The 10482-nt window shown below is 37.1% G+C and overlaps 1 non-coding gene across 1 annotated transcript; it reads right to left on the bottom strand.

The window, feature by feature from the left end:
* Positions 1 to 7889: 7889 nt before the first annotated feature.
* Positions 7890 to 7992, bottom strand: LOC142159715 (U6 spliceosomal RNA). The gene has a single exon (XR_012692976.1). It is a non-coding gene; the product is annotated as a U6 spliceosomal RNA (small nuclear RNA).
* Between the last annotated feature and the right edge of the window lie 2490 nt (positions 7993 to 10482).

Raw genomic sequence — 10482 nt, 5'->3', positions numbered from 1 at the left:
ATCCCATCCCTCCCTCTTTCTGCTCTTCAAGTCATAGGTGGTAGTAAGTGTGATTTGCATTAGAAGATGAATTGCATGCAATTTTATTCACTGGCATAGTCCATTTCTGAGCATGTACAGAGCAATTTTACGCAAAAAGCAAAACATATCGAGATTTGCGTTCCTGAATGAATCAGGCCCTGTGTAAATAAATAATTAAATAAATAAATTGAAAAAAGCAGTTGTTTATAGCTTTGGAAGGTGTTACATTGCAGAACTTTTTCCTTACCTTCTTTTCTTTAATAATCTGAATTTGGTCTTTATTTTCAGTGTCTTGTATATACTAGGTTTAATGAAATCAAGTTTTCTACTGTTCTAATAAGAAATCAAGTTACCATGGAAACATGAACTTTTATGCTTGTACTTTTAGGCTGATATTTTTGAATGTCATAAATGTGATTAGCAAAGTTAAGCAGTGTTGCAGGTTTTGTACCAAAGTGATATTAGATTGATTTAAAAATGACTAATTATGTCCATACACTTCTATAAAATGCTTGTAATGAATATGTATTGCCATATTTAAACCAGGTAATCAAATACATTTCTGTTCATTGCCTGGTGGTGTGATGCCTTCAGTTTCTACTTTCATCATACAAGAAGAATATTTGCTATATATATATATATATATATATATATATATATACACACACATTAACCATAGTGACTTTTTCAGTTTTTCAGCATGTAACCCAATATTCTGACATAACAAATACATTGCGCATGTCACAGACTGCTGTCCAAAATGCCTGTGCAGGCGAAAATCAAAATGTGGAATTAACACCGGTGTATGCGCTTGCCATTCACATTTGTGCAAATTATTGTGTGCTGCACCTCTGCATTTTTTCCAGTTTGCAAATTACCCCCAGTGACTCCATTTTCTTTTGAGATACTTCTTGATATAGAAGTTTTTCATTACTGGCTAAAATATATTCAAATGGCATAATTGCAAAACTAGATACTTTTGAAATACAAATAAAACACCAATAAACCATTGTTTGGTAACAAATAAAAAGTAAAAAATTAGCAACCTATTGTGTTCACAGATGAACACAACTGAGCCAAGTATCTTCAAGGTATTAAATCTTCATGATCTTTATACTTTTACAGAATTTAAGTTATTTGGAAATTCATGTACAGATACTTACTTTTGGAACACTATGATGACCCATGTAGTACAGTTCATTGTGCTTTACTTATAAATGCAAACAAATTCTGCAGCACAGTACAAAAGGAAAGGAATACAAATTTACAGCAAAACTACCATTAACTATTAATATTATTATGTTCTTTTCACCAATGGGAAAAAATGCTTCGGTTTGGAAGAAAAGAGGATGTTTCTTGCAATGTGCAGAGTAGAGAGTAGAAAGTATGATTAGTGGTGTAAAAAGCTTGAGCGCCAATGGATTTTAAGTTGACTTTGGGTATCTTTAGTTTCTCTGGCCCCTAGGATAAAAGAGATCATGTGGTGATCTGAATAATCTCTTCAAGTGAATGGAGCCATCATTGATTATATATTTGAATGCTAGTAAACTAATCTTAAATCAAATAATTAATTCTGAAGTCAGACAGTTTGTAGAGCAAGGACATGTTAATGGATTGCATTTATCCATTTGCTGAGAGGCACATTGGTTTGCAGAGCAAAGGTTGGCACCAGCAAAAGGCTGACAGTTGTTGGGTCTCATCCTATACTTTTAATGGTACCCATTTTGTGTCTACATATTGTACAAAACAAGCACATTGCTAGTGCTCCCAAAATAATGTAATAAATGCTTAATACATAAAATTGCAATATGTATTAAAGACAGTCATCCCACTTTTGTTTTTAAACATTCAATACTTTTGTGAGTAGTTGTCCTAAGGCATATATGTTATTTGTAGAAAAATTGTTTCAATACTAGGTCCTTAATATTAACTCAAAGGATTCAGAATTTTACTTTCAGTAACGTTATTTTAACCGTTCAAAGAAGAAATGCTGCAATTTCATTCTATTCTCCTGTGTCTTAAAACGTGATTTTAATAATAAAAAGCTTTGAGTTTTAAATAATACCAAATTTTGTTATAAATATCTTGTATCTATTTAATGTGTTACAATAATGTATAAATTAATAGACAAGTGAAGTTGGATAGATTTTCTTCACTTGTCATTGAATCCCTATTCTTATTACACATCATTACATGTCTAGGTAGGGTAGCCTATTGATAATCTGTTTCCTTTTATTGTAACACCTGCTGGGCAACTGAACTGATGCACACAGATGTCTTACCTTGCTAACGAGCCCTTTCCTGTGTTTGCTCATACCTTTCCCAACTCCATTCCGCCTCTCAAGTCATAAGGAGGCAGAAGTGTAAGATGCGTCCAAGTCTGCATGTGAGCATTTGCATATGCATTTTTTGTGAGCATGTACAGTACCAATTTGTATATTTTATGCTAAACAAACATATGTGGGTCCAAATCGGCATCAGGCTCTTTATGTAGTGCATTACTCTACTTATTAATAATAGATTTAATGAAGTGAATAATTTTGTAGATGTAATTTACATTATACAAATTAGAACATGTTTTTGTAACTGCCCAAGATTTGTCTTTCTGTCCACCTAGACTTTCTAAGATCTATATTAACTAAAATAAGTCTTGTATTCAATTATTGCAATATAGGTTTTACCAACTGCTTCTAAAAATGTATTGTGTTATAAATGACTCTTTTCACAGTTCCAGCAATTCAAATTCTGCTTTTGCTTCACCATTCCACTGAATGGTCATTCCACTCTTTGTTTGTAAATTACACTTCCACAGAATTTATAGTCCATAAATTGAGCTGGAATGATGGCAGTGTTAATTCATTTTACTTTGTGATGTAGTGGCAGAAAGAGCAGATAATTCTGCATGGAACACTTCAGGTCAAATTCTGTGAGAGAAACATAGGAAATTCCATGACCAACTGTGGAATGAAATGAAATGAAATTTAATAAAACAGTTTTTTGAAAATGTCTCTAATCTCTAGCAATACACAAAAGAAAAGCAATTAGCGTCTACTCCTCAAATGCATCTTACAACTGTATAAGCATTTGTAGTGATCAAGACAGGAAAAATATTGCTCAACAATGTTGTCTAATTTTCATTAAAATATATTATACCATAATAGCAGTGTTTTATTTTAATTGTGCCAGAAAATTGCCTGAATGGAGAAAGCAGCATTTATTAATGCTGCTTATCCATTCAAATAAGTGTTGCTGTAAGTCCAACTATTTTAATATTCCTTATTCTAATTCTAATTATTCTATAAACTCACTCATTCACAATTGAGCTCCCTTACATAGAATACTGCCAAAAATTCACAGTGGGGTGTGTCACTCAATTACAAAATTGTGAAGAGGGAAGGGGAAAAATGATTAAATCACTCACTGCTAAATTTGGAATCAGCAATTAATTAATTAATTGTGCTAAGCATCAAGATTGTGTGGGGCAGTGATGGTCAACAGGTTGCCCTTGGGCTACCAGTGACCCAACCATCCTTTACCAGCAGTCCTTAGATTAAAGTCTCTATTGCATTCTCTATGTCATAAAGCAGACGATAAGCCTGAACATGTGCAGACAGTTTATGCATCATGCTGTAGGGAGGTCAAGTAGCACATCAAAGGTAAGGGAAGAGAAGGTGGTAAAGGAGGGAGAAGAGGAGGGTGTGCAGTATCGGTGGTAATTGCTTCAACGCTTACGACACAGACAAGACCTACAAAAAAAAACGGTTTGAGGAAAAACAACTGGAATCTACACAGACTTACCTGAAAACCGATTCTGCAGATATCCGATGGCAGTAGAAGGCTGACAGGACCTCCTTCCCAATGGCCAGGTCTCCGGCAGTAGTGTCTGAAGTCAGTGCGATCTGCATGAATTTTAATTTAAAGCGGCAATGACGGGACCCCGCAGGTTAAGTGTTTAAACACACCAGTCATTTTTTCCTCAAATCATTTTTTTTATGGTCTTGTCTGTGTTTGAGTTCTCGTAATCGTGAAAGCGTTCCCAACCCATGCAGTATGTTCTGCAAGAAATTGTATCTCTTCTTCCTCTGTAGGCTCCAGGCTGCAGGTAAGTATTTTTTTACTGTAATTAGGCTACTAGGTTAGCCAGTAAGTGGGAGCTTGTGTAGAGGTATGAATTACATGTGGGGAGCATGTGCTGAGATCTGAGTGGCATTTTATACCAAATAAGAGTCTAAGGGTATGGGAGCATTTTTTGACAAAATGAAAGGGATAATATTAGCTCTATATATAAAAAAAACAAGGCAAGTATAAACCCCTGATTTCTGGGGAAACCTGGCACTAATATACAAGAGATTAAATAAAAGGTTTACAATTCATAGCACATTCAGTTAAGTACATGATAATTTTCTGGTGGTTAGCAATTATCAGACTCTTGGTTTGATACAGATCAGGGAGTGATCATCATGGTTATATGTTCTCCCCTTGTTTGTGCTGTGACATTCAGTTTTCTACCACAGTTCAAAAACATACTGATAGCCTGTGATATGGAAATTAAATAATAAGCTCCAATTGGACAGGAATGGATGTAAACATACAAAGTTTCTGATAGTAGGAAAATAAATAGATATTGCTCAACTTCATGAGGAGGTTATCCATTGGCATCAAAAATAAAATCTAATATTTATTTTTATTTTGTCAGTATAGCAAGTCACATAGGTTCAAATAGGAATTTTTCCTTTTGTAATTGATCAGATTGTCAAGATCTACCTCAGGCTGCAGTGCAGTATCTCTGCTTTAGTTGCTGAACTGCCTTTGTCTTATCCTGCCTGCAAGGGGTTAAACCTTCATTATTACTCCTGGATCCTAATCAACTGTGTTTAGCCTTTAGGAGATTGCCTTTCCCAGCAATCTGGGCCAATTCATCAATTGTCCCTGCTGCTGTTCTCCCTGTGTAAAACTCACATGAGCTGATCCTGATTTCATCCCTGGCATTTGATTCTAGCTTGTTGGTATGCTCTGCACCTCCTCTTGTGACCAAGACCCTGGCTTCTTTTGATCTTTCTCTTGCTTACTCCCTGGTATTATTGTAGATCTTCTGGCTTCTGACACCTGGCTTGCCTGACTCTCCTTTTGCCTAATTCTCCCATGAATCATCCGGTTGCTCCAGACATTCAATATTTGCAGTCCACTGTATAACTTGGAAAACCAGAGTCTCCAGCTTTTCAGCTTTATCTGGCAATCCACACATCCTATAACTGCAGTCACCTGTCAAACCTGGAAAACCAGAGTCTTCAACATTCCTGCTTAACCTGCCAAACCAGACAACCTGCATCTGCAGTCACCTGTCATACTTGGAAAATCTGGGTTTCCAGCTTCCCAGCCAAACCTGCTTACTCTGACTTACCTGTACCTGCACTTAACCTGTTGGGCCAGGTATGCAGCACTTCGGGCCCTCAGCTACCTGGGTATCCAGAGATCCTGTTTCACTGTTTCTATGGACTTGTGTTAGCTGCATTAGCATTTACCACATGTCATTTTTATCAGTGTGACCTGTGTTCAAGATAAACCACTTAATTTCATTCACATTTATCTCCATGGTCTTCACTTTTGGAATCCTGACACAGAGTAAATTATTTTACTGAGGAATCCCTGCTAAGTCAAGCTCAGACATATACTGATTGGATACCTACTTATTTATTTGCAGCAGCCGAAGTGGGAAGATCTATCAGCCCACTTTTTACTCCGAATACTCTGCCACAGGTTACCATAATAGCACTGTGTAACACAGTACATACTAGCAATTCTTTATCAACACCCTGGGGATTTTGATTTCCAATTAGTGGGGTAAAATATATCAAACTATCTGTCTTCAATAACGGTATATAATAATCTGTCAATATAAATATATTATTTTATCATTATCATCATTATCCTCATATTACATTAGTCCAATACAGTAGATTTAGTGTTGTCACCTTTTTGTTTGCTACATTTGAATATATAATATACTGCAAATCACAAGACTATATGCACTCATTCAGAAAACTACAGTTCTCCACAGTGCCTCTGGGAAGTTCAATGTAAATTGCATTAGCCATTTTGGTGTGGACAAACTTCAAACTACAGCCCTGGGCTACTAGAGCCCCAGACTGCTCTTGAAGCATGCAGAGACAGTTAGACACTGCAACAAGTTGCAAAAGCCCACAAAAATGGGCATTTTGGTGCCAGAATATACTAGAAGGATTCTGGGGAGTCATGGAGCAAAGAGAATGGAGCCATAAATGGACTTTCTAGTGTGTTGTGATGTTACTGCTGAAAGGGATAATGAGAATCTTCCCACCAAGAGCCATTGAGAGCTGTTGCTGAATTATAACCTGAGGGATGTATGCAGCAAAAGTATGTAAAAGCCAGATGTAAAAGCCAGCCCAGAAGAATGCATCTTTATAGTACAGGAAAAGACCTAGACTGCAACTGCCCATGAGATGTCAGCAGGACAGAGTAGTGCTTTGCAAGATATTCATCTATAGCAGCCCCTTTTCAAAGGAACTTGTTACGTTCCACAGTACTCGGTTACCCCCAAGGTTCAGGTAGTAGCAGTTTTTGATCTGGCACCTCGCTGTGGAGCAGATGGAACACAGTAGGTGGCAATGAGCAACCAGGATATATTAGCAGAACTCTGAGCCATACAGGCAAGAGTTAATGCTTTGTAGTCTGGCACTTGCCTGATGAAGTGGACAGTACACAACAGCAGGTAGTGAGCAACCAGACTGCAAATAGCAGAACTCTAAGCCATACAGGCAAGAGTTAATGCAGAGTGGTCTGCCACTTGTACGATGCAGTGAACAGCTCACAGTAACAGATAGTGAGCAACTAGAATGTATTTGGCAGAACTCAGAGTCAGATAGGCAGGGATCAGGAGCAGAGAAGACAGCAGAATCCTTTAAATAAGCCATGGGCAGGGCAGGTAGAGTTATGAGAGCAAATCTGTTTCTGCAATTCCTTTAAACAATCTGGGTCAAACACTAATAGTAGAATAGGTCAAGATACAAGGCACACTAGGTCAAGCAGGAACTATCACCAACATTGGTATGCTGCCAGAAAGAGGTTTATAAAGGCAGCAGCACCAATCAGAACTGCAGGATGATTAACTACATGAGTGTGGTAGAGGATTGCTCACCTGGGGCTGCCAGACTGAGAGCTGAGTGAAGCTTGTAAATATTTGCCTAGCAACCAGCTGAATCAGTGAACTTCAGGAATGATCCTACACATAGTAGTAGCAGTAATTGCACAGATGACAGATAAAACAAATAGAAGAGCTCCTATTTCTTAACAGACAGATAAGATTATTTTGCTTTGCTATTATTATTATTATTATTATTAATTTTTATTTATAGGGCGCCACAAAGTATCCGTAGCGCCGTACAAGGACAAACAATGGCACAGTAGAAGGTGAAACAGCACAGTACAAGTAACAGTAAACACTATAACTCTGGGGGCTCAGGCACAGCATGAAAGAGAGGGAGGGAGGCGAAAAGTGAGTATAGGCAGGTAACTATGGCCCAAGAGGGTGGGCACGGATGACAGGTTGAGAGTCACTGAGGGGAGTGGAGAGAAGCGAGAGGAGACAGAGGGCAGAGGGACTGAGAGGAGAGGAGGTGAGCTGAGTAGCTGGAGAGCGCAGTTAAAAGTGATGGAAACAGAAGGTAGGAGAGCCCTGCTCAAAGGAGCAAACAATCTAAAGGGAGGGGAAGACAGACAGACACATGGATGAGATAGAGAGACGGGAGAAACGGAGACGGAGTCGAGGAAGGGGGAGAAGGGAAGAAGGGATGAGAAAGAGAGGTAGCCGACCGGTGGGAGTTTAGGCATGAAAAAATATGGAACGCTTCACGAATTTGCGTGTCATACTTGCGCAGGGGCCATGCTAATCTTCTCTGTATGGTTCCAATTTTAGTATATGTGCTGCCGAAGCTATGTTCAAATTATTTAAGTGAGACATGAAACTGTGTTATTAAAACCTCTGACCGGGATTGTTAGATTGCTATTAAGAGGTTATGCTGCTGTCTGAAGGAAGAGTTTATTCCAGCCAAATCTGTTGTATTTAAAGTTATCTGCTAGCTGATGTAGTGTGCAAGGAACATAGAGATAAATCATTTGCCACAAGAGTCTGCCTATATTGCATCAGAAGTATGATTCTATTGTTAAACTGCCTAAAATAGTTGCTAAGAAGAGAATGGCAAGTTGTTTAAACCTACAGTTGCAGGGTGAGATTTTTACACTGGAAATAATTTATTGTGCAGAGTTGTTGTTGTTTTTATCTTGTACAAGTAAATAAGCTTCATGTGTCAACTGAAACTTCACTTAACCCTGTAGATTAAAATTTACCACTTTGGGTTCCGTCTTTTAAAGTGACCTACAGTCATTTCTTTTAAAGTATCTAACCTGAACACGCTGGATTAATCCTTGATGCATCTCTACTGTTTTTTGTGTGAAAAAAATCGGTATAATTTCACTAAAAGTATTGTAATTGATTTGTCTAGATAATATGCTGCTCTAGCAATTAGTGCAATTGTCTAATTAACCTATTAGCAACCAGTTGTCTCTCAAAGTATTTATCTAGTAAAACCCATTTCACTGAAGCACAGTGCCTAGCATTTTGAAGGTTTTGTGGTATTACTTTCCTACACTACTAGTACTAGTCTGCTATGGTGGCAAAACCTTTAGTCGCAAGTAAAGAGAACAATCCCACAAGTTTATGCAGTTTTAGCCCTGTGTCCCTTGTTTCATTCCAATACTACTGGGGGGAACCTTTGCCTCCCATATCAACAAAAAAATACAGTCACCAAAAAATACTTTCTTGATAACTAAATTGATTTCAGTTTATACTCCAAAGAAGTAACCATTGTAAATAGGAAATATCTGTAAATGGCACAAATATTGTTGGTGGCTTCCAGTCAAACAGCTTAACCTACTAATACAGGCATTCTTGTACATTTACTAAGACACAGAGAATATAGTTACAGTGTCAAGGAAGAACATTGCACATAAGATAGACCATATCATTCTAGAAATGCTCTTGTATTATTACAAAGTTGTATGAATTTTCACAACATTATTTGATATGTAATCTTCCAACTTGGTGAAAATATAACTTGCTATATTTGCAAGACTGCATGAGCCATGACTATGTAATGCAAAATCCCAAATTTCTTAAATTCATTTTACAAACTGAAAATAGGCAGGGAGGATGCAGTTCTTCAACATTGCCAGCATGCTTTTCAAAACTATTGATAGATTCATAGAGAAAGAAAGAGGAATATGTAAGAGAAAATTTGTGGTACCCGTTGTTTACCAAAAAACAGGCAAGTGTTGACATGATAAAAGAAATATGAATGCCAACAATAAGAATACTATTTTGAAACATGCAGTGGTCAAAGAAGAAATTTAAAAGTGGCACTATGGAAAATGTAATGAAAATGCTAATAAATGGAATTTGATAGTTTTACAATGAAGACAGTAGGATAAGTGATGGTATGACATACCACCGTATATATGCCCCATTTCGACAACTGGAAACATGCCTAAAAAGAGAATGATAAACAATATAATGCAATCACTGGCACTGTCGGAATGAGTATTCACTGGTAATAGCTGGGAAAGAAACCGAAAAATACAGTTAAATCCTGCCAAAAGGTTCGAACAACGAATTTTACAACAATAAATCAAAGTGGATATCCTTTAAATATAGTCCCCTTTCTGCACAAGGTTCACCGCAGAATAAATATAAAGCTAATAGCTGTAATAATTTAATTATAAGTCCACTTGCTACAGTGGCGGCAAGAAAAAATCCCTATGAAGAATAATTGTTCTCTGTTGGAATAACTAGTTTGCTTCACCCACAGAACCATGTTGGTATCTCAGAAGACTCAAAAAGCGTAACTAAGAGTAAGAGCGAGAAGTGTATTTGCAAGCATTATTTTTCAGATATTGTTGTTTAAATGTCGATTCCTTTTGTTTTTGCACATCACATACAATTTTTATTAGTTATATACCTAGTATGTAAGTCAGATATTTCTCAGGCATGAAGTCCAATTCAGCAAATACAATCTAAAACATTGTCAGCAGCGTTTCTGGAGATTTAATACCTTGCTGAATTGCACTTTTCATGCTGTAACTTTGACTGCTTCACATTTTAATTAGCCATTGGGCATTAATAAATTTTATATGTTTTGTTTTACTTGGGCATGGTAATTAAATTCTGGAGCTGTGTTGAACTTGCTTACTGTACTGAAATTAATGTTTTGTGTGGACATATATATGCAATTCAATTTAGCTTGCTACATTCAGAACACACATTGCACTACTGATTTCCTATGGTGACCAGCTGGGAGATGAACTGTTTCTACAAGTTTTTCTTTCTCAGACATGACCTTATTCACACCAGTGAGAAACAAAGATGGCTCT

The sequence above is a fragment of the Mixophyes fleayi genome, chromosome 5 (assembly GCF_038048845.1).
Source record: "Mixophyes fleayi isolate aMixFle1 chromosome 5, aMixFle1.hap1, whole genome shotgun sequence".
Lineage (NCBI taxonomy): Eukaryota > Metazoa > Chordata > Amphibia > Anura > Limnodynastidae > Mixophyes > Mixophyes fleayi.
Note: the sequence above shows the minus strand (reverse complement) of the source record. Positions and strands in the feature narration are given on the sequence as shown.